The following is a 23,134-nucleotide window of genomic DNA, read 5'->3' as shown; positions in this document are numbered from 1 at the left end:
ACTGTATCAAACTCAGTCCTGGTATTACACTATATGGTCAATTTTTAGTCTGCATCAATTGCAGTACTGAAGCTGTCCTCTCCATTATCCTTCAGTTTCATTGTATTTGAATGCTTTTTACTTCCCACACTTTCTTTACAAAAGAGTGAAGGTATGCTTTATGTTTCGCAGTTGTTGAGTTGTTATCAGGCCCAGCTAAGCTGCAGAGTAACTGAGAGGTCAACAGTATAGAAAAGCCACACAATCAAGACAGCTGATGACGTTGGTATGATTTTTTTTCTCCTAGCCAGGGTTGCCAACTCATTGAATTTTAGAGACACTAAAAACTCAAAATTCCCAATGTGTTTCCAAATAGAGGTACAATACCTTTCACATTTAATGTCAAAATACCACAGAAGGGCATAGAAAATCTTAAGGGTGCTAAACATTTTTCAAATTTTTACTATTGTTGCTTTCTTGCCAAATGCACTTCAAATTCTACACAAGATGAAGTCAGTGTAATTTATAAAAGAAACGCATGCATATTAGCAACCAAAAAGCAGTTCCATATAAAACTGGCAAATTTTTAGGTTGAACATGGATATTTTTTTCTAAAGTGCCTAGAAGATAAACTTCCTCTAGGTTGAATAGAGGTGCTGGAACAGCACTCTGATGTGTTCCATTTGCATTACACCTTTTCCTGTACTCAATCATCACTTTCATTTTCCCTCTGTCCCCAACTCAGCCATTAACGTCACTCACTTCAATCTGTGTCTTCTGTTTGTCTTTCGATTTTCTTCCAGAGTGCATCCTTAACCCTTCTCTTTCATTACAAGGTGCACATTCAAGTCTTGCAGTCATTTTCAACCTCAGATGCTTGTTGTTACTATTATTCTTGCATTGACATGCCTGCTGTTTTCAAACCTTACATCTCTCACAAAAAGGGCCACACCTTTTGTATAATCATGTGTATCATCATGCAGACCTGACTTGACCCCTTTCACACCTATCTGTCTATCCATCTATATTTCTGATGCTTCACATACACGATTCCATTCATTCTTCCACCATTTCTCTCCCTCCAATACTCTTCTACTCTGTTTTCATGTCACAAACGGTCTTCCTTTCACATCAACCCCTTTAATTGTACTATCATACCCTTTCATTGTAAACTCTCATCTTGCCTTTTTTCCACATGCCTAAACCACGTCTAAGTATTATGTTGCACCCACACCACAACTCATTCCCTTTACATTCCCTGATTTGTTAAATTTACTTTTGAGAGGGTGGCAGACCAGGAAGGCGTTGTGCAATCAGATGTTAGTAAGTGTGCTGAGGGCATTATTTTGTGTTGATGTTTTTGGTATGGATAGTGAATGTCGTGTGTGTTGTATGCAGCATTGAACAAACTTTTGGCTCTAAATCCTTGACATCTTGAGGAACTAAAAATCTTTAGTTTCCAAGCTTTTATTTGCTACCTGAAGAATGAGAGCTCCAACAGTAGCAGTACCAGCCCTAGGGACCCACACCTTTTGCCCCTCAAACAGACCTAACTCTTCTGCAGTCCTTTTACCAACATTCATGATCTTTCTAGGAATACCCCCTTTGTTGAACACTGACTGACCTGAATGCTTCTTGATATCATACTTCTGTCTCTGAGACCAATGTCGCTAACGATGTTCTCACTGACCCCTTTCACATCTCCAACTAAAAGCTTTACTCACATTTCAATCTCAGAGGAGGAGGTCTTTGTTTTTTCCAATACCAGGATGCCGTTGCATTCCTTAAGGACTTCAAATATCCATACTTTGATGTCAAATGGCTTAGAATCTGTCTCCCAATTGCCCCTACTTTCTTTTGCTGTATGCTTTCCAAACTTTCCAAACTCTATAACTAACTCCCTTTTACTGGCTAAATTCTGGCAACTAGGCTTAACAATCTCATTGGCTAACGTCATCTGTTTAGGAGACTTCAGCGTACACCATAGGGAATGGTTGAATTCCTTACATTCAGATGCTAGGGGATTGAAACCCACAGATTTTCTGTTCTTAATGATCTGTGGCAAATTGTTGCCCCACCCTACCCAAACTATCATGACTACCTTCATAACACACTGGATCTGATTTACCTATAATCCTTTATGGTGTAGTCACACACTATCACTGCCACATAGTTCATCAAACTGCTTTCTTGTACATGCATCTTTATTAACTGCTTCTCCTCCAGCTGCCCCATCTAAACATAAATATTGACACATAGTGCTTACTGGTTAAACTTGCAAAAATTCTTTTTTGGCTTCAGTAGATTACTGCCTTTCACTTGAAGTGTCTGTCTCTACTGAGCATGTAGCAGAGGTTACCATGGGAAGCATATATTCCTTCCTCTTCTAAGACTGCATCTTCTTCCAATCAATATGACCACTCTTCCTACTCTGAGGGCATTCAGGCAAGGGTACCTGCATATTAGACCTGGAGAAACACTTCCCTATATGACTCACCTTTAGCTTTCGTAATGGCTTGTAACCATTACATAATGTTATCCATGAGGCAAAAATCACTTTTTCCAAAAGAAATGTGACACTCTGTCCCCTTAATCCACTGACAGGTCTTTCTGGTCTTTACCCAGAAGCATCTCTTATTGACTTTGGATGTTCTACCTTTCCTTTGCTTTTTCACTCAGTACTGTGGCTGTCTCTTCCATTCACAGAAAATATCTTTGGTTCTCTTTTTCTCCACAAACTCCACTTTGGATGATTCTAACTTTCCCTTACCTCTTGATGCTACTCTTGTTAGTCCTGTGCCCCTCCCTGTAATCTCTTTTCATACTGTCCAAAAGGCATTTTCCTCTCTGGACTAGCTGTTAGAGGATATATGGACCTGTAGGCATTCATCCTTTTAAGGGAGTGTGCCTCTGAACTTGCACCTATGCTTGCTCATCTGCTCTGCTGCTGTTTAAAGACTACAACTTTTCCCTTTTGGAAACTTGAATTGATACAACCTGTCCCAAAGAAGGTGACTATTTGAACCATTCCGGGTCTCATCTTGTTGCTTTGATGTACACGTTTATCTAGACTTTGAATCCTTCCTAAATTCCCAATTCCTAAAATATTTTAAATCTCATGGTCTCTGTAATCCTTAGTGAAGCTTTGGCAAGACAAAATCTATTGGGATATCCTTTCCCATCTTGATAATGTCTGGTCATCATTTCCAAGAGACTTTGGAGAACCATTTACTGTAGCCCTTGATGTATCAAAAGCTTTTGACAAGGTATGACACCAAGCTACACTTTCTATACTTCCCTTCCTCAGTTTGGTCACTCATATCTGGCTTCCTCTCTGGTAAATCTATTCTATTGTCAATGGATCAGCCCTTCACTCTTTCCCTATCATCAGCAATGTTCCTTACAGTTCTGTCTTGTCTCCTTCATTCTTCTTTTTTATGAATAAGTTTCTTTCTTCAACAGATAACCAAATGTACCCATGTGCTGATGCGTTGTAATTGCATTCCTGAATATCCTTCAAATCCATGCTATCCTCTCATTTCATCACAACTTCTATAAAATTGAGTGAGACAGAATACCCCAGTAGTGCAGAGGCAACTTGTTGAGTTTAATGCCTTTAAAACCCAATTGTTACCCATCTCTTTTTAAAATCCCTTACACCCCCCCCCCCCCCCCCCCCCCGTCTCTTTTGATGTATCTGTAATTTTCTTTGGGTATTATTTTGTTTTCTGCTTGTGAGAGCTGGCTACTTATATACTTAGTAAGCTACTCCTTGCCATGATTACTGTGGGGCTCTTAGTAACTCGAGGGTTGGCCTTGTGAATCTTTCTCTCCCTGCACTAACACCCTCACCATATTCCTAACAACTACAACCTGCTTTTTTAAAGGCAGATTTCCCACTTCCTGCAAAACTTGAAATGATTTTACTCTTTTCCTATTTCTCATTCTCCTTAACCTCATTTTTTATTTGTTTAGCCATAGCCTTGATAGGCCTTAAAGACATTAAAGAGTAAAGATAATGTTGTAGCATAGTACCAAAAATGTTTAATCTAGAATGGTATACAAGTGTACAGTAATAATAAGCTATTTTCCATTTTGTGGTATCCTAGATCTACCTCTGCATCTTTTTGCAACTTTTGGAAGGTATAGAAATTTAGTTTAGACCACAAAGTTCATTGTATGTCCTTAAGAAGTTGTCAGGTTCTTGAGGTGGGGGGATGAATTAGCCCTCTTTATGTGGATTTCTAGCCAAAGTTACTACATCATAATAGATTTCATGGAAAATTTATTGTAAATCATGCCAATACTATAATTCATTTGTATATCATGGCGAGCATTGTTCCTGAGACATCCCTCAAGTACTCTGAAATAACAGACTTTGTTGTCATTCTCAAACAAAACTCCTTTTTTTTCTGCTGAATTATTAGTAGCACAGAAAGCAGTTAATCTAAGCATTTTGTATGTGGAGTGTGCAACACTTGTGCAGACAGCTATGGAGAACAAAGACTATGTTGTCAGAGATTGCGCTGGAATCAACTGTGCCCAAGTGGATACTGTCATTAATGGTGATTTCTTTGCCATGGAGGTGAAATCCCTCAAACTAATATGCTTTTCTGATTTTCAGTCTAGAGGTACTTGGTGTTCAGTGCATGACTTTAGTTTGGGATTGCTTTTATATAATGAGATTGGCTTTTATCTTTGACAGAGATAATTGAGGAGGTAATTCTGAAGCTTTTAATGACTCTGATAACCATGAAGTAGGTAAAACAACCCTGATGGCTGAGACTGCTGCATGTACGCCACTTTCCATGCAAGGTTTTTTGATGTCTCATAGACATCATCATGTAAGAGAGAGCCTGTCAAAATTTTGGGTTCTGAAATTTTCATATTTGGATTTTTATCAGATAGATGTTTAGAACAAAGTATGAAGAACAGGTGACTAATATCTTACATAACATTTGCTTTTGCACTAAAAGATAATACCAGGTTGTTTGGTAATTTTTGCAAACCTTTTGAGAGGTTGTGAAGAATCTATTGTAACTGGATCAGTATGCCAAGACTCTCTTTAGCCTTTTTCATGATGCGAGTTAAACCAGGAATGGTGTTAATGAATATGAGTGCTTTACATAAGCCTTTGGCTTTGTTACTGGCCATTAATATTTCTAGCCCCATGTGAAGTAGATTGTCAAGATTTTGTTTTCAAAGACCTATAGCTTCCTCAACTCATTAAAAATGGGAGCAGTTAAAAGTCCTGCTTCTTTTGCTGTCTTTTAGCTTTATAGGCAGTATGGCCTTGAAACACCTTATGAAAACTGTTTCTTGTATCTCTGGGATCAGGAAGAGGAGGTAGTGAAAATCATGCAGTGTTCAGGTATGAGAGCCTTCTGATATTAGCCCGTTATTTATCGATTAAGATCAGTCCAATCTCAGATGTTCTTGGTAAATTGAGGCTATTAGATTTAAGAGTAAGCCTGTTTTCACACAGTCCTAGAAAATTACTTTATAGAAACACCATATTTTATATCCAGTTAAACCCTTATGATTTCCTTAGCCTAACAGAAAATTACCTAGGAGAACATTTGCTAGTTTTCCAGGCTCCTTTGAGCTCGTATCTTCAAGTTATATTTCTAGCTTGATCTGGAAGTTGATTCTCCTTTCATAACCAGTGCCATATTCTAGACCTGATGCAAGGATTATGGCTTCTACCTGTGGGATGAGATTATCAAAATGGGTCTTTGGCATTTGATAAACTCTTTGTTTGACAGTATGTCTGATTAGATCTAGTTGGCCTTACTAGCTTGACTTTGGATGTGTCAACTTGACATGAGGGGAAATACAGAATGGGGACCAGTTGTCATGAAGGATGGTTAACTCTTGAATTTTTTAGGTTTCTCTTTCGGTCCTTCTGCCTTCAAGTGATCATGCTCTTAAATGCTCAAGAGCTCTGTCCATAGGTCAGAAAGATAAATTTTGATTAAAAATTTATTCTTCTGATGGAAAAGACCATTAAGCTTCCATATAATTTCCCTTCTCTCCATTTCAGAATAACCATTCTTAACAGTATCAAAGTGGCTTACAAATGGGTAGGGGTTTGATGCCACTTCATTGTCTCACTTTCATGTCATGGGCTCGAGTAGGTTGCTGTATGATCATCAAGCTATGAACATGCGTGTGCTAGCCTCAGATGTTTTATGATAGTCAAAATCCTCTTGGAGACAATTCTTTCTGGGGAGATAAAATAGCCATTTTACTCCCATGGAGCAAGTGCTTTCTCACATGGGTTTTCATCCTTCAGAACTTACATTTTGTTACACATTATCGTATACATTAAACAGATGATACAGAATTTATCTGCTGCATTTGGTGAGTACTCTGTGGATTCCATTTTTGTGTTTTTTAGGAAAGTTTTTGTTTTTGTTTTTTTGCATAAATTTGTCTTTATTCTTCGAGAGCCTTTTATGAACAAATTTATTCCTACAAATTGCTTATTCAATTTTCAGAGTTTGCAAGATGGGTATATTCTTATCATGCTGTGGTGGTGGCTCTTCCTCTGACTACAATAACATTAAGGACTCCATTGATCCTGTAAGTTTAATGGAAGATGGTACGAAAGATACAGTATCTTTACATAAGATAACCTATGTTACACTTGTTTCAAATGTCAAGATACTGTTTTCATTAACCTGTTTGTTAGGTTAGGATCTCGTAAGTGACTTATCCATGTTACATTATTTTTCAAATGTATTTTATATAGAACTCTCTTGTTCAGCTACTTCACCTTGAGTTGGATCATCAGATAGTGTATGTACTGTTGAGTACAGGGTTTTATCAAATTTTTGGAGATTTTTTTTCTTGAAGAAAGGCAGCATTCAAGGGATTCAGGTACATGTGGATGAATGGAATACGAGACAAATAAGTGATGAATATGAGAGGATGAAAGCTGATACTTTTAAAACAGGAAAAGTAGACACTTTGGTTATGTGAGACAGAGCAGCAAGGGAACCTTTGAGTGATATGGAGCATAGGATGTGAAATCAGACCTGCAAGATAATGCAGATGGTTATGCAAGACAACATATGGTATTATTAATACTCTAGATATTTAGTGTGCCCCCAGACTAAATTTACTTTCGAATGAATTTAAAAGAATGCCTTGGGAGTAAAGTCAGGGGTTGGTGAGAGGACAAGAGCAAAGGAAGGAGTAGCACTATTCATGAAACCAAATTTGTGGGATTATGTGATAGCATGTATGAAAGTAAACTCTAGCTTGATATGGGTAAAACTGAAAGTGGATGGAAAGAGATGGGTGATTATTGGTGCCTATGCACCCGGCCATGAGAAGAAAGATCATAAGAGGCAAGTGTTTTGGGAGCAGTTGAGTGAGTTTGTTAACAGCTTTGATGCACGAGAACGGGTTATAGTGATAGGTGATTTGAATGCAAGAGTGAGTAATGTGGCAGTTGAGGGTATAATTGGCATACATGGGGTGTTCAGTGTTGTAAATGGAAATGGGGAAGAGCTTGTAAATTTGGGTGCTGGAAAAGTACTGGTGATTGGGAATACTTGGTTTAAAAAGAGAGATATACATAAGTATACATCTGTAAGTAGGAGAGATGGCCAGAGTGTTATTGGATTTTCTGTTAATTGATAGGCACGTGAAAGAGAGACTTTTGGATGATGATGTGCTGAGAGGGGCAACTGGAGGGATGTCTGATTATTATCTTGTGGAGGTGAAGGTGAAGATTTGTAGAGGTTTTCAGAAAAGAACAGTGAATGTTGGGGTGAAGAGAGTGGTGAGAGTAAGTGAGCTTGGAAAGGAGACTTGTGTGAGGAAGTACCAGGAGAGATTGAGTGCAGAATGGCAAAAGGTGAGAGCAAGTGACATAAGGGGAGTGGGGGAGGAATGGGATGTATTTAGGGAAGCAGTGATGGCTTGTGCAAAAGATGCTTGTGGCATGAGAAAGGTGGGAGGTGGGCAGATTAGAAAGGGTAGAGAGTGGTGGGATGAAGAAGTAATATTGTTGGTGAAAGAGAAAGGAGAGGCATTTGGATGAGTTTTGCAGGGAATTAGTGCAAATAACTGCGTGATGTATAAAAGAAAGTGGCAGGAGATCAAGAGAAAGGTGCAAGAGGTGAAAAAGAGGACAAATGAGAGTTGAGGTGAGAGAGTATCATTGAACTTTAGATAGAATAAAAAGATTTTTTGGAAGGAGGTAAATAAAGTGCATAAGACAAGAGAACAAATGGGAACATCGGTGAAGGAAACTAATGGGGAGGTAATAACAAGTAGTGGGGAGATGGAGTGAGTATTTTTTGAAAGTTTGTTGAATGTGTTTGATGATAGAGTGGTAGATATAGCGTGGTTTGGTCAAGTTGGTGTGCGAAGTGAGAGGGTCAGGGCAAATGGTTTGATAAACAGAGAAGAGGTAGTGAAAGCTTTGTTTAAGATGAAAGCCGGGTTTGGATGGTATTGCAGTGGAATTTACTTAAAAAGGGGGCGACTGTGTTTTTGATTGGTTGGTAAGGTTATTCAATGTATGTATGGTTCATGGTGAAGTGCCTGAGGATTGGCGGAATGCATACATAGTGCCATAGTACAAGGGCAAAAAGGATTAAAGGTGAGTGTTCAAATTACAGAGTTATAAGTTTGTTGAGTATTCCTGGGAAATTATATGGGAGGGTATTGATTGAGAGGGTAAAGGCATGTGCAGAGCATCAGATTGGGGAAGAACAGCATGGCTTCAGAAGTGGTTGTGCCAGGAATACAGGCAAAAAGGCCACATTCATTCACACTCAGTCTGTAGCTGTCATATGTAATGCACCGAAACCACAGCTCTCTATCCACATCCAGGCCCCACAGACCTCTATGGTTTTACCCACATGCTTCACATACCCAGGTTCAATCTATTGACTGCACATCAACCCCAGTATACCACATCGTTCCAGTTCACTCTATTCCTTGCACGTCTTTCACCCTCCAGTATGTTCAGGCCCCAATCGCTCAAATTCTTTTTCACTCCATCCTTCCACCTCCAATTTGGTCTTCTGCTTTTCCTTGTTCACTCCACCTCTGACATATATATCCTCTTTGTCATTCTTTCCTCACTCATTCTCTCCATATGTCCAAACCATTTCAACACACCCTCTTCTGCTCTCTCAACCATACTCTTTTTATTTCTGCACATCTCTCTTACCCTTACATTACTTACTCGATTAAACCCACCTCACACCACCATTGTCCTCAAAAAATCTCTTTTCCAGCAAATCCACCCTCCTGCGCAAAAACTCTATCCATAGCCCCCCCTTTCCAAAACCCTTTTAAAAACTTTGGGTTGGGAACCCACTATTCCTTCAAACATACCCATTTTTTGTTTTCCGAATAATGTTCTCGACTTCCCCCACATTTTTCAAGGCTCCCAAAATTTTCACCCCCACCCCCTATGATCCACTTCCGTTTCCCCTGGTTCCATCCGCTGCCAATCCCCCCCCAGATATCTAAAACACTTTACTTCCTCCATTTTTTTCCCCATTCAAACTTACCCCCCAAATTTGGGACTTAAACCCTAAAACCCTACTGTACCTAATAACCCTTGCTCTTATTACATTTACTCTTAACTTTCTTCTTTCACACATTTTTTCCCAAAACTCAGTCACCAGTTTCTGCATTTTTCTCACATGAATCAGCCACCAGCGCTGTATCATCAGTGAACAAAAACTGACTCATTCTTCCCATATATATATATATATATATATATATATATATATATATATATATATATATATATATATATATATGTATATATATATATATATATATATATGTATATATATATATATATATATATAATTTTTTTTTTTTTTTTTTTTATACTTTGTCGCTGTCTCCCGCGTTTGCGAGGTAGCGTCTTCTGTTTCCCATTTTAGAAAGTTAATACAAGGAGGGGAGGATTTCCGGCCCCCCGCTCCCGTCCCCTCTAGTCGCTTTCCACGACACGCGAGGAATACGTGGGAAGTATTCTTTCACCCCTATCCCCAGGGATAATATACATATATATATACACACACACACACACACACACACACACACACGCGCGCACACACACACACACACACTCACATACATATATATACATATGAAAAATGTAAGAAACAATTTAGAAAACAAACTTTTAGCTTGAAATGAATGAAAAAATGAACGTCACACAATGGTTCAACCTCTGGCTATGGAAAAGGAAATGTACAATTTATTCACACAAACGTCAATAGCAGTTCTCATCAATTTCACCACTGAATCAATAAGCTTCAATGTCTAAGCTACATTTTTCTCCAACTTCACTATTTTCTTGTCAAAACACCATGCATGAAAACTATCACTCCAGTAACACAACTATAAACATTTACTTCCCCTTTAAAAAGTTCTGGGGAAGTCTGTCTCGATACACTGCGGCGAGGCGAGGCGACGCTGACACAATCACTGTCACAATATCACTTCTGCCTCCTTCCAAGCGTTGTTTCAGGGAATAATTCCGGGTTGCTGAAGTGCCGCATAGGCTGGCACGATAGCCCGGGCCACATCGAAGATGTTATGAGCCCGGCCGTTGTCCACAGATTCGAACGCAGCGTCGAGTCTCCTTGAAATGATCCTCCGTCAAGGGTGTCCATTCACGCCCTCCCACTCGTGGGCTTGGCTCGGCCCCAAAACTATTATATATATATATATTTTAATATATTATATATATTTTAAAATATATATATATATTTATAAATAATTTAAAGGAGTTTAAAAGGATTTTTTGTGATCGGGGCCTGAACTGGGAGGAGGGTGGGAAAAGGGGGGCAAGGAATAGAGTGAATTGGAGCGATGTGGTATACAGGGGTTGACGTGCTGTCAGTGGATTGAATCAAGGCATGTGAAGCGTCCGGGGTAAACCATGGAAAAAGTGTGTAGGTATGTATATTTGCGTGTGTGGAGGGTTGGGGTATATACATGTGTAGGGGGGGGGGGTTGGGGCCATTTTTTTTCGTCTTTTTCCTTCGCTACCTCGCAAACGGGGGAGACAGGAAAAAAAAAATTATAAAAAAAATATATATATATAATATATATATATATATAAATATATATTTTTAATAATATATATATAAATATAATTTTTAATTTTTTATTTTTATTTTATTTTATAAAATATTATTAAAAATAATATTTTAAGGGGAAAGGTGAAAACCAAATTAGGGTGTTTTGGGGGGGTGGGGGGTTTTTTTTAAAAAGGGGGGGTTGGGGAATTTTTTTTGGGAAAAAACAGAAAGGGTGTTTTTTTGGGGAAAGGGGGTTTGGCCCAAAGGGAGGGGGTTTGGAAAAGGGTTTGGGCAGGGAAATTTAAAAAAAAGGGGGTAAAACCGGAAGGACGGTTTTGGAAGGTTTTTTAAGGGGAATTTTTTAAAAAGGGGGGTGCCTGAAGGATTTGGGGAAAGGGTTGATTCTTAGGTCCCCTTAAAAGGAAAAGGGGGAAAGGTGATGTCCAAATTTAAAAAGGCGGGGATAAAAAAAAAAAAAAAAAAAAGTTTGTTGAGTATTCCTGGAAAAAATTATATGGGGGGGAAATTGATTGAGAGGGTAAAGGATGTACAGAGCATCAGTTTGGGGGAAGGGGCGGGTGTGGTTTCAGAAGTGGTGGGGTTATGTGTGGATCAGGTGTTTGCTTTGAAGAATGTATGTGAGAAATACTTAGAAAAGCAAATGGATTTGTATGTAGCATTTATGGATCTGGAGAAGGCATATGATAGAGTTGATAGAGATGCTCTGTGGAAGGTATTAAGAATATATGGTGTGGGAGGAAAGTTGTTAGAAGCAGTGAAAAGTTTTTATCGAGGATGTAAGGCATGTGTACGTGTAGGAAGAGAGGAAAGTGATTGGTTCTCAGTGAATGTAGGTTTGCGGCAGGGGTGTGTGATGTCTCCATGGTTGTTTAATTTGTTTATGGATGGGGTTGTTAGGGAGGTGAATGCAAGAGTTTTGGAAAGAGGGGCAAGTATGAAGTCTGTTGGGGATGAGAGAGCTTGGGAAGTGAGTCAGTTGTTGTTCGCTGATGATACAGCGCTGGTGGCTGATTCATGTGAGAAACTGCAGAAGCTGGTGACTGAGTTTGGTAAAGTGTGTGAAAGAAGAAAGTTAAGAGTAAATGTGAATAAGAGCAAGGATATTAGGTACAGTAGGGTTGAGGGTCAAGTCAATTGGGAGGTGAGTTTGAATGGAGAAAAACTGGAGGAAGTGAAGTGTTTTAGATATCTGGGAGTGGATCTGGCAGCGGATGGAACCATGGAAGCAGAAGTGGATCATAGGGTGGGGGAGGGGGCGAAAATTCTGGGAGCCTTGAAGAATGTGTGGAAGTCGAGAACATTATCTCGGAAAGCAAAAATGGGTATGTTTGAAGGAATAGTGGTTCCAACAATGTTGTATGGTTGCGAGGCGTGGGCTATGGATAGAGTTGTGCGCAGGAGGGTGGATGTGCTGGAAGTGAGATGTTTGAGGACAATGTGTGGTGTGAGGTGGTTTGATCGAGTAAGTAACGTAAGGGTAAGAGAGATGTGTGGAAATAAAAAGAGCGTGGTTGAGAGAGCAGAAGAGGGTGTTTTGAAATGGTTTGGGCACATGGAGAGAATGAGTGAGGAAAGATTGACCAAGAGGATATATGTGTCAGAGGTGGAGGGAACGAGGAGAAGTGGGAGACCAAATTGGAGGTGGAAAGATGGAGTGAAAAAGATTTTGTGTGATCGAGGCCTGAACATGCAGGAGGGTGAAAGGAGGGCAAGGAATAGAGTGAATTGGAGCGATGTGGTATACAGGGGTTGACGTGCTGTCAGTGGATTGAATCAAGGCATGTGAAGCGTCTGGGGTAAACCATGGAAAGCTGTGTAGGTATGTATATTTGCGTGTGTGGACGTATGTACATGTGTATGGGGGGGGGGGTTGGGCCATTTCTTTCGTCTGTTTCCTTGCGCTACCTCGCAAACGCGGGAGACAGCGACAAAGTATAAAAAAAAAAAAAAAAAAAAAAATATATATATATATAAACGCCCATACATGCATATGGATGATACTTGCAAGGAAGGAGTGCAGGTGACTGAGAAATGTATGAAAGTGGCAGGAGGTCAGGAGAAAGGTGCAAGGGTTGAAAAAGAGGGCAAATGAGGGTTGGGGTGAGAGTATCATTAAACTTTAGGGAGAATAAAAGATTTTTGGAAGTAGGTAAATAATGTGCAAAAGACAAGAGAAGAAATGGGAACGTTGGTGAAGGGGCAAGGGGGGAAAGTGATAACAGGTAGTGATGAAGTGAGGAGGAGATGGAGTGAGTATTTTGAATGTTTGTTGAATCTGTTTGATGATAGAGTGGCGGATGCAGGGTGTTTTGGTTGGGCTGGTGTACTAAGTGAGAGGGTCAGGGAGAATGGTTTGGGTGAAAGCCTTGTGGAAGATGGTATTGATGTGGAATTTATTAAGAATGAGGGTGACTGTTTTGTTGATTGGTTGGTAAGGATATTCAGTGTATGTATGGATCACGGTGAAGTGCCTGAGGATTGGTGGAATGCATGTATAGTGCCATTGTGCAAAGGCAAAGGAGATAAAGATGAGTTTTCAAACTACAGAGGCATAAGTTTGTTGAGTATCCCTGGAAAGTTTTATGGGAGGGGACTGACTGAGAGGGTGAAGGAATGTACAAAGCCTCAGATTGGGGAAGAGCAGTATGGTTTCAGAAGTGGTAGATGTGTGGATCAGGTGTTTGCTTTGAAGAATGTGTGTGAGAAATACTTAGAAAAACAGATGGATTTGTATGTAACATTTATAGATCTGCAGAAGGTATATGATAGGGTTGATAGAGATGCTTTGTGGAAGGTCTTAAGAATATATGGTGTGGGAGGTAAGCTGTTAGAAGCAGTGAAAAGTTTTTATCAGATGTAAGGCATGTGTACGTGTAGGAAGAGAGGAAAGTGATTGATTCCCAGTGAATGATGGTTTGCGGCAGGGATGTGTGATGTCCCCATGGTTGTTTAATTTGTTTATGGATGGTGGTTAGGGAGGTAAATGCTAGAATTGGAGAGAGGGGCAAAGATGCAGTCTGTTGGGAATGAGAGGGCCTGGGAAGTGAGTCAGTTGCTGTTCAATGATGATATAGCAGTTGTGGCTGACTCAATTGAGAAATTACAGAAGTTGGTGACTGTGTTTGGAAAAAAGTGTGAAAGAAGAAAGTTGAGAGTAAATGTGAATAAGAGCAAGGTTATTAGGTTCAGTAGGGTTGAGGGACAAGTTAATTGGGAAGTTAGTTTGAATGGAGAAAAACTGGAGGAGGTGAAGTGTTTTAGGTATCAGGGAATGGATTTGGCAGCAAATATTACCATGGAAGCATAAGTGAGTCACAGGATGGGAGAAACGCCAAGGTTCTGGGAGTGATGAAGAATGTGTGGAAGGACAAAACGTTATCTCAGAGAGCAAAAATGGTATGTTTGAAGGAATAGTAGTTCCAGCAGTATTATAGGGTTGCGAGGCATGGGCTATATATAGGGTTGTATGGTCCTGGATGTGTTAGAAATGAAATGTTTAAGGACAATGTGTGGTGTGAGGTAGTTTGATTGAGTAAGTAATGAAAGGGTAAGAGTGATGAATGGTAATAAAAGGAGTGTGATTGAGAGAGCAGAAGAGGGAGCGTTGAGATGGTTTGGACATGTAGAGAGAATGAGTGAGGAAAGGTTGACACAGAGGATATATGTGTCAGAGGTGGAGGGAACAAGAAGTGGGGGACCAAATTGGAGGTGGAAGGTTGGAGTGAAAAAGGTTTTGAGCGATCGGGGCCTGAACATACAGGAGGGTGGGAGGCATGCAAGGAATAGAGTGAATTGGAACGATGCGGTATACTGGTGTTGACATGCTGTCAGTGGAGTGAACCAGGGCATGTGAAACATCAGGGGTAAGCCATGGAAGAGTCTGTGGGGCCTGCATGTGGATAGGAAGCAGTGGTTTCAGTACATTACACATGACAGCTAGAGACTGAGTGTGAAAATGTGGCCTTTTTTGTTTATTTTCCTGGTGTTATATCGCTGAAGCAGGAGGCAGTGATGCTGTTTCCTGTGGGGTGGGGTGGTACTGGGAATGGATGAAGGCAAGCATGAACATGCATATGTGTATACATGTATATGTCTGTATACATCTGTATTCCCCGCATGTTGTAAAGTTGATTAAAGTGGGTGGGAGCAGGAGGCAGAAAACCTTCCCCTTCTTGTATTTAAATTTCTAAAGGAGGAAACAGAAGGAGTCAAGTGGAGGGTGCTCATCCTCCTGGAAGGCTCAGATTGGGATGTCTGAATGTGTGGATGTAACCAAGGTGGGAAGAGAGATGAGTTGTATGTGTGAGGAAAGAAACCTGGAAATTCTGGCTTTGTGTGAAATAAAGCTCAAGAGTAAAGGTGAGGAAATATTTAGAAATGTCTTGGTGAGAGGGCAAGAGCTAAGGAAGGAGTAGCACTACTCCTGGGAGTATGTGGTAGAGCATAAGAAAGTAAATTCTAGATTGAAGTGGGTAAAACTGAAAGTGGATGGAAAGAGATGGGTGATTGTTGGTGTCTATGCACCTGGTCATGAGAAGAAAGATCGTGAGAGGCAAGTGTTTTGGGAGTAGGTGAGTGATTGCATCAGCAGTTTTAGTGCACAAGACCAGGTTTTAGCGATGGGTAATTTAATTGCAAAGATAAGTAATGTGGCAGTTGAGGGTATAATTGGTTCACATGGGGTATTTAGTGTTATGAGTAGAAATGGTGAAGCACTTGTGGAGTTGTGTGCTGAAAAAAGACAGGTGATTGGAAATAGCTTGTTTAAAAAGAGAAATATATGCAGGAGGGTGAAAGGAGGGCAAGGAATAGAGTGAATTGGAGCGATGTGGTATACAGGGGTTGACGTGCTGTCAGTGGAGTGAATCAAGGCATGTGAAGCGTCTGGGGTAAACCATGGAAAGCTGTGTAGGTATGTATATTTGCGTGTGTGGACGTGTGTATGTACATGTGTATGGGGGGGGGTTGGGCCATTTCTTTCGTCTGTTTCCTTGCGCTACCTCGCAAACGCGGGAGACAGCGACAAAGTATAAAAAAAAAAAAAAAAAAAAAAAAAAAAAAATATACAAGAATACATATGTGAGTAGAGATGGTCACTGGGCATTACTGGATTATGTGTTAATTGATAGACATGTATAAGAGAGATTTTGGATGTTAATGTGCTGAGAAGAGCAGGGGATGGGATGTCTGATCACTGTCTTGTGGAGTCCAGGGTGAAGATTTGTAGAGGTTTTCAGTAAATAGGAAACAATATCAGGGAGAAGAAAGTGGTGAGAAGAAGTGAGCTTGGAAAGAAGACTTGCATGAAGAAATGCCAGCAGAGATTGAGTGTAGAATGGCAAAAGTTGAGAGCAGGTGAAGTGAGGGGAATGGATAAGGAATAGAAGGTATTTAGGGAAGCAGTGATGGCACATGCAAGAGATGCATGTGGCATGAGAAAGGTGGGCAGATTGGAAAGGGTAGTGAATGGTGGGATGAAGAAGTAAAGTTGCTAGTGAAAGAAAAAAAAAGATACATTTGTGTGGTACTTACAGGGAAGGAGTGCAAATGATTGGGTGATGAAGAGAAAGCAGCAGAGGTTGAAAAAGAGGGGAAATGAGAGTTGGGGTGAGACAGTATCATTAAAAATAAAAGGATGTTTTGAAAGAAGGTAATTAATGTGTGAAAGATGAGAAAAAATGGGAACATTGGTGATGGGGGCAAAAGGGGAAGTGATAAAAGGTAGTGATGAAGTGAGGAGGAGATGTTGCGAGTATTATAAATGATTTAAGTGTGTTTGATGATACAGTGGCAGATGTAGGATGTTTTGGTTGGGTTGGTATGTGAAGTGAGAGAGTCATGGAGAGTGGTTTGATGAAGAGAGAAAAGGTGGTGAAAGCCTTTTGTAAGATGAAATGTAGCAAGGCAACTGGAGAGCATGATATGGTAAATGAATTCATTAAGAAAAGGGGTGACTGTGTTGTTGATTTGTTGGTAAGGATTTTGAGTGTAAGTATGGATAATGGTTAGGTGCCTGAGGATTGGCAGAATGCATGTATAGTGCCATTGTATTAAGGCAAGGGAGATAAAGGTGAGTTTTCAAACTACAGAAGCATAATTTTTTTGAGTATTCCTGGTAAGTTGTTTGGGAGGATTTTGATTGAACGGGTGAAAGCATGTACAGAATGTCAGGTTGGGAAGTGGTAGAGGATGAATGGATCAGTTGTTTGCTCTAAAAATGTATGAGAAATACATAGAACACCAGCTGGATTTTTATGTGGCATTTATAGATCTGGAGAAAGCATATGATAGGGTTGATAGAGATCCTTTGTGGAAGGTCTTGTGAATACTCTGCTTGGGAGGAACGGTGGTAGAAGCAGTGAGTTTTTTTTATCAAAGATGTAAGGTTTGTGTATGAGTAGGAAAAGAGTTGAGTGAATGGTTCCAAGTGAAGGCTGGTCTGAAGCAGAGGTTTTTGATGTCACCATGGCTGTTCAGTTTGTGTATTGTTGGGGTGATGATAGAGGTAAATGTGAGAGTCTTGGAGAGAGGGATGAGTATGCAATCTGTGGGGGATGAGAGGACCTGGATAGCAAGTCAGTTGTGATTTCCTGATGACACATTGATGGTGACAGATTTGAATGAGAAACTGCAGAAATTGGTGAACGAATTTGGGAGTGTGTGTGTGAAAGGAAGTCGAGAGTAAACCTGAATTAAAACAGAGCTCTTAGGATTAGTAGGGCAGATGGACAGGTCAATTTGGATACGAGTTTAAATGGAGAAAATTTGGAGGACATGTCTTAGATACCTGGAAGTGGACATGGCAACAAAAGGAACCATGGAAGCAGAATGAAGTTATAGAATGGGTGAGGTAGCAAAGGTTCTTGATGTATGAGAAATTTATGGAAAGCATTCATCATCTGGGAGGGCAAAAATGGGTATGATTAAAGGTATTGTAGTCACTACGATCTTGTATGGATGTGTAGCATGGGCTGTAGATGACAATGTGCAGAGGAGTGTGGATGCGTTGGAAGTGAAATGTTTGAGGACAGTATGGTACTAGAAGTGGTTTTGTCAAGTAAGTAATATAAGAGTAAGAGAAAGGTTTGGTAATAAGAAGAGTGTGGTTGAGAGAGTGGAAGAGGGTGCTGAAATGGTGTGGACACATTAAGAGAATGAGTAAATAGAGATTCATGTAGAGGATATTTCAGAAGTGGAAGGGACTAGGATAAAAGGGAGACCATATTGAGTGATTGGTGCCTGAACATGCATGTGGGTGAAATGCTTACATGGGATAGAGTGAATTAGATCAATTTGGTATAAATGGATTAACTTGTCGTCAGTGGACTGAACCAGAGGATGTGAAGCAGCTGGGGTAAACAATAGAAAGGGCCGTGGGGCCTATTTGTGGATAAGAGTTGTAATTTTGTTGCATTGCATATTACAGATAGAGAATTAGTTTTCACAATTCCTTATTTAGTTATTCTTTGAGAAAATTAATTGATTTGTTTGCTAAATTTTAACTTTCTAAAAGGGGAAACATAAGGAGTCATGCGGGGAGTGCTCATCCTCCTCGAAGGCTCAGATTGGAGTGTCTAAATCTGTGTGGATGTAACCAAGATGAGAAAAAAGAAGAGATAGGTAGTATGTTTGAGGAAAGGAACCTGGATGTTTTGGCTTTGAGTGAAACGAAGCTCAAGGGTAAAGGGGAAGAGTGGTTTGGGAATGTCTTGGGAGTAAAGTCAGGAATTGGTAAGAGGACAAGAGAAAGGGAAGGAGTAGCACTACTCCTGAAACAGGAGTGGTGGGAGTATGTGATAGAGTGTAAGAAAGTAAACTCTAGATTGATATGGGTAAAACTGAAAGTGGATGGAGATGGGTGATTATTGGTGCATATGCACCTGGGCATGAGAAGAAAGATCATGAGAGGTAAGTGTTTTGGGAGCAGCTGAGTGAGTGTGTTAGTAGTTTTGATGCACGAGACCAGGTTATAGTGATGGGTGATTTGAATGTAAAGGTGAGTAATGTGGCAGTTGAGGGAATAATTGGTGTACATGGGGTGTTCACTCTTGTAAATGGAAATGGTGAAGAGCTTGTAGATTTGAGTGCTGAAAACGGACTGGTGATTGGGAATACCTGGTTTAAAAACAGAGATGTACATGAGTATACGTATGTAAGTAGGAGAGATAGCCAGAGAGCGTTATTGGATTACATGTTGAGTTAATTGATAGGCACGCGCGAGAGAGACTTGAGAGACTTTTGGACGTTAATGTGCTGAGAGGTGCAACTTGATGGATGTCTGATCATTATCTTGTGGAGGTGAAGGTGAAGATTTGTAGAGGCTATCGTAAAGGAAAAGAGAATGTTAGGGTGAAGAGAGTGGTGAGAGTAAGCAAGCTTGGGAAGGGGACTTGTGTGAGGAAGTACCAGGAGAGGCTGGGTACAGAATGGAAAAAGGTGAGAACAAAGGACATAAGGGGAGTAGGGGAGGAATGGGATGTATTTAGGGAAGTAGTGATGGCTTGCACAAAAGTTGCTTGTGCCATGAGAAAGGTGGGAGGTGGGCAGATTAGAAAGGGTAGTGAGTGGTGGGATGAAAAAGTAAGATTATTAGTGAAAGAGAAGAGAGAGGCATTTGGACGATTTTTGCAGGGAAATAATGCAAATGACTGGGAGATGTATAAAAGAAAGGCAGGAGGTCAAGAGAAAGGTGCAAGAGGTGAAAAGGAGGGCAAATGAGAGTTGGGGTGAGTATCATTAAATTTTAGGGAGAATAAAAAGATGTTTTGGAAGGAGGTAAATAAAGTGGGGAAGACAAGGGAACAAATAGGAACATCAGTGAAGGGGGCTAATGGAGAGGTGATAACAAGTAGTGGTGATGTGAGAAGGAGATGGAGTGAGTATTTTGAAGGTTTGTTGAATGTGTTTGATAATAGAGTGGCAGATATAGGGTGTTTTGGTCAAGGTGGTGTGCAAAGTGAGAGGGTTAGGGAGAATGATTTGGTAAACAGAGAAGAGGTAGTAAAAGCTTTGCAGAAGATGAAAACTGGCAGAAAGGCAGCGGGTTTGGATGGTATTGCAGTGCAATTTATAAAAAAAAGGGAGTGACTGTGTTGTTGACTGGTTGGTAAGGTTATTTAATGTATGTATGGTTCGTGGTGAGGTGCCTGAGGATTGGCAGAATGCTTGCATAGTGCCATTGTACAAAGGCAAAGGAGATAAAGGTGAGTGTTCAAATTACAGAGGTATAAGTTTGTTGAGTATTCCTGGTAAATTATATGGGAGGGTATTGATTGAGAGGGTGAAGGCATATACAGAGCATCAGATTGGGAAGAGCAATGTGGTTTCAGAAGTGGTAGAGGATGTGTGGATCGGGTGTTTACTCTGAAGAATGCACGTGAGAAATGCTTAGAAAAGCAAATGGATTTGTATGTAGCATTTATGGATCTGGAGAAAGCAAATGATAAGAGTTGATAGAGATGCTCTGTGGAAGATATTAAGAATATATGGTGTGGGAGGCAAGTTGTTAGAAGCAGTCAAAAGTTTTTATTGAGGATGTAAGGCATGTGTACAAGTAGGAAGAGAGGAAAGTGATTGGTTCTCAGTGAATGTCGGTTTGCGACAGGGGTGCATGATGTCTCCATGGTTGTTTAATTTGATTATGGATGGGGTTGTTAGGGAGGTGAATGCAAGAGTTTTGGAAAGAGGGGCAAGTATGCAGTCTTTTGTGGATGAGAGAGCGTGGGAAGTGAGTCAGTTGTTGTTCGCTGATGATACAGCGCTGGTGGCTGATTCGAGTGAGAAACTGCAGAAGCTGGTGAGTGAGTTTGGTAAAGTGTGTGAAAGAAGAAAGCTGAGAGTAAATGTGAATAAGAGGAAGGTAATTAGGTACAGTTGGGAATTGGGAGGTAGTTTTGAATGGAGAAAAACTGGAGGAAGTGAAGTGTTTTAGATTTCTGGGAGTGGATTTGGCAGTGGATGGAACCATGGAAGCGGAAGTGAGTCATAGGGTGGGGGAGGGGGCAAAAGTTCTGGGAGCGTTGAAAAATGTGTGGAAGGTGAGAATATTATCTCAGAAAGCAAAGAGAGATGTGTAGTAATAAAAAAGAGTGTGGTTGAGAGAGCAGAAGAGAGTGTTTTGAAAGGGTTTGGTCACATGGAGAGAATGAGTGAGGAAAGATTGACAAAGAGGATATGTGTCAGAGGTGGAGGGAAGGAGGTGGAGTGGGAGACCAAATTGGAGGTGGAAAGATGGAGTGAAAAAGATTTTGAGTGATCGGGGCCTGAACATGCAGGAGGGTGAAGGGCGTGCAAGGAATAGAGTGAATTGGAACGATGTGGTATACCGGGGGTCGACGTGCTGTCAATGGATTGAACCAGGGCATGTGAAGCGTCTGGTGTAAACCATGGAAAAGTTTTGTAGGGCCTGGATGTGGAAAGGGAGCTGTGGTTTCGGTGCATTATACATGACAGCTAGAGACTGAGTGTGAATGAATGTGGCCTTTGTTGTCTTTTCCCAGCGCTACCACGCGCACATGCCGGGGAGGGGGTTCTCATTTCATGTGTGGTGGGGTGGCAACGGGAATGAATAAGGGCAGACAGTATGAATTATGCACATGTGGATATATGTATATGTCTGTGTTTGTATATATATGTGTATGTTGAGATATATAGATATGTATATGTGCATGTGTGAATGTGTATGTGTATACATGTGTATGTGGGTGGGTTGGGCCATTCTTTTGTCTGTTTCCTTGTGCTACTTTGCTAAGATGGGAGACAGCAACAAAGTATAATAAAAATAAAATAAATATTGTTTGCTAAATATGATTATTTTAATTTCCTTTCATTGATTTTACTTTTGATGAGAACTTCTGTATTCTTTTCATTCAGATTACTAATATATCTTTTCTTTGCAGTGGCAAGTGAATTAACCCTGTAACCAGTACTTCACCAAGGATCTGACAAACTTCTCTGAAATCAGTAAGACTCCCCCCCCCAAAAAAAAAATAAATGCAAAAATAGAAATGTACAAATGCCATGCATTTGTACATTGTACACCAGTATCATGAATAACATTTTGTATGTGGTTATTGAACATAATATAGAATCACTCTGCAATACAGGTAATACAAAATGAATTTCAGTGCTGAGAAAAGTGAAATTATATTCTTGATATTATGCTTTTGATATTTTATATTGAATGAACATGTATAAGAAAGATTAATTGACAAATCCAGTGTCTTTTCAACATGTCTAATCTTGAGCAACAAGTTTATTCAACATTTTCAAGTGGCTAGATGTGCTGTGTGCCAGTGGACACACTCCACATGATTGACTCACTCATGTACCCTTTTCTGACATAGGCATGGTTACCATTTTTATATTGATTAACACAAATGTATGGTAATTTTGAGGTATGTATGATAATATTAGCAGTTTTCATTCTTATAAACAAATGTAGAAATTGGAAACACCTTTAGTAAAATAGGAGATATATTGAGACATATAAAAGATTTATATGTTAGGCTTATTTGACAGTAAATAGTACTTCTGTACAGTACTTTATACAAAATAAGAAAAAAAAGAAATAAAGGTATCCATAACAAGTAATAGTAGTTAATAGTAATGAATGGTCCAATCAAAGTTAATATAAGATTCAAAGTCATATGGCCTCATTGTGACAACTCATGTAACCAGCCTTTTCCTCCAGTCAAAGATCATTCCTCAGGCTTGAGTATTTGATTTTTTTTTTTTTAATAAAAACTACATACTGTCTATATACATCTGTTATATCGTTTCATTATATACACTTCAGCACACGTTTTGCTCTGTGAATTCAACCCTGTTTACTCTCCAAGATATCAATTGTAAACAGTCATTGACTTTGTCCACACAAATTTGTAACTTGTCCATTCAACAAATCCATGCAGTATGTTTATCTTACTTTCTGAATTGGGTTGGTGCCGTAAACCTAACTGAAGAAACTTCAGGTTAGGTAACAAAACAGACACACTTACCAGTGCTTCAGGAATAGAATTTACTATACCAACTTGAACACCGTAGTGCTTACCATGCTGTAA

At 40.0% G+C, this 23,134-nt stretch overlaps 1 long non-coding RNA gene across 2 annotated transcripts in view; it reads left to right on the top strand.

The window, feature by feature from the left end:
* The window catches only part of LOC139761201 (uncharacterized), a 29,648-nt gene extending 6,819 nt beyond the window's left edge, over window positions 1–22,829 (top strand). Inside the window, exons 2-3 of one of the 2 annotated variants that reach the window (XR_011715475.1) lie at window positions 6,480–6,564; window positions 21,971–22,829. This is a non-coding gene — a long non-coding RNA (uncharacterized lncRNA). Of the gene's footprint in view, window positions 1–6,479; window positions 6,598–14,698; window positions 16,145–21,970 lie in introns of those variants that run through there. The other variant, XR_011715476.1, reaches the window with a different exon arrangement.
* Window positions 22,830–23,134: the final 305 nt, after the last annotated feature.

This window comes from Panulirus ornatus, chromosome 39, assembly GCF_036320965.1.
Source record: "Panulirus ornatus isolate Po-2019 chromosome 39, ASM3632096v1, whole genome shotgun sequence".
In the NCBI taxonomy this organism is placed as follows: domain Eukaryota; kingdom Metazoa; phylum Arthropoda; class Malacostraca; order Decapoda; family Palinuridae; genus Panulirus; species Panulirus ornatus.
Note: the sequence above shows the minus strand (reverse complement) of the source record. Positions and strands in the feature narration are given on the sequence as shown.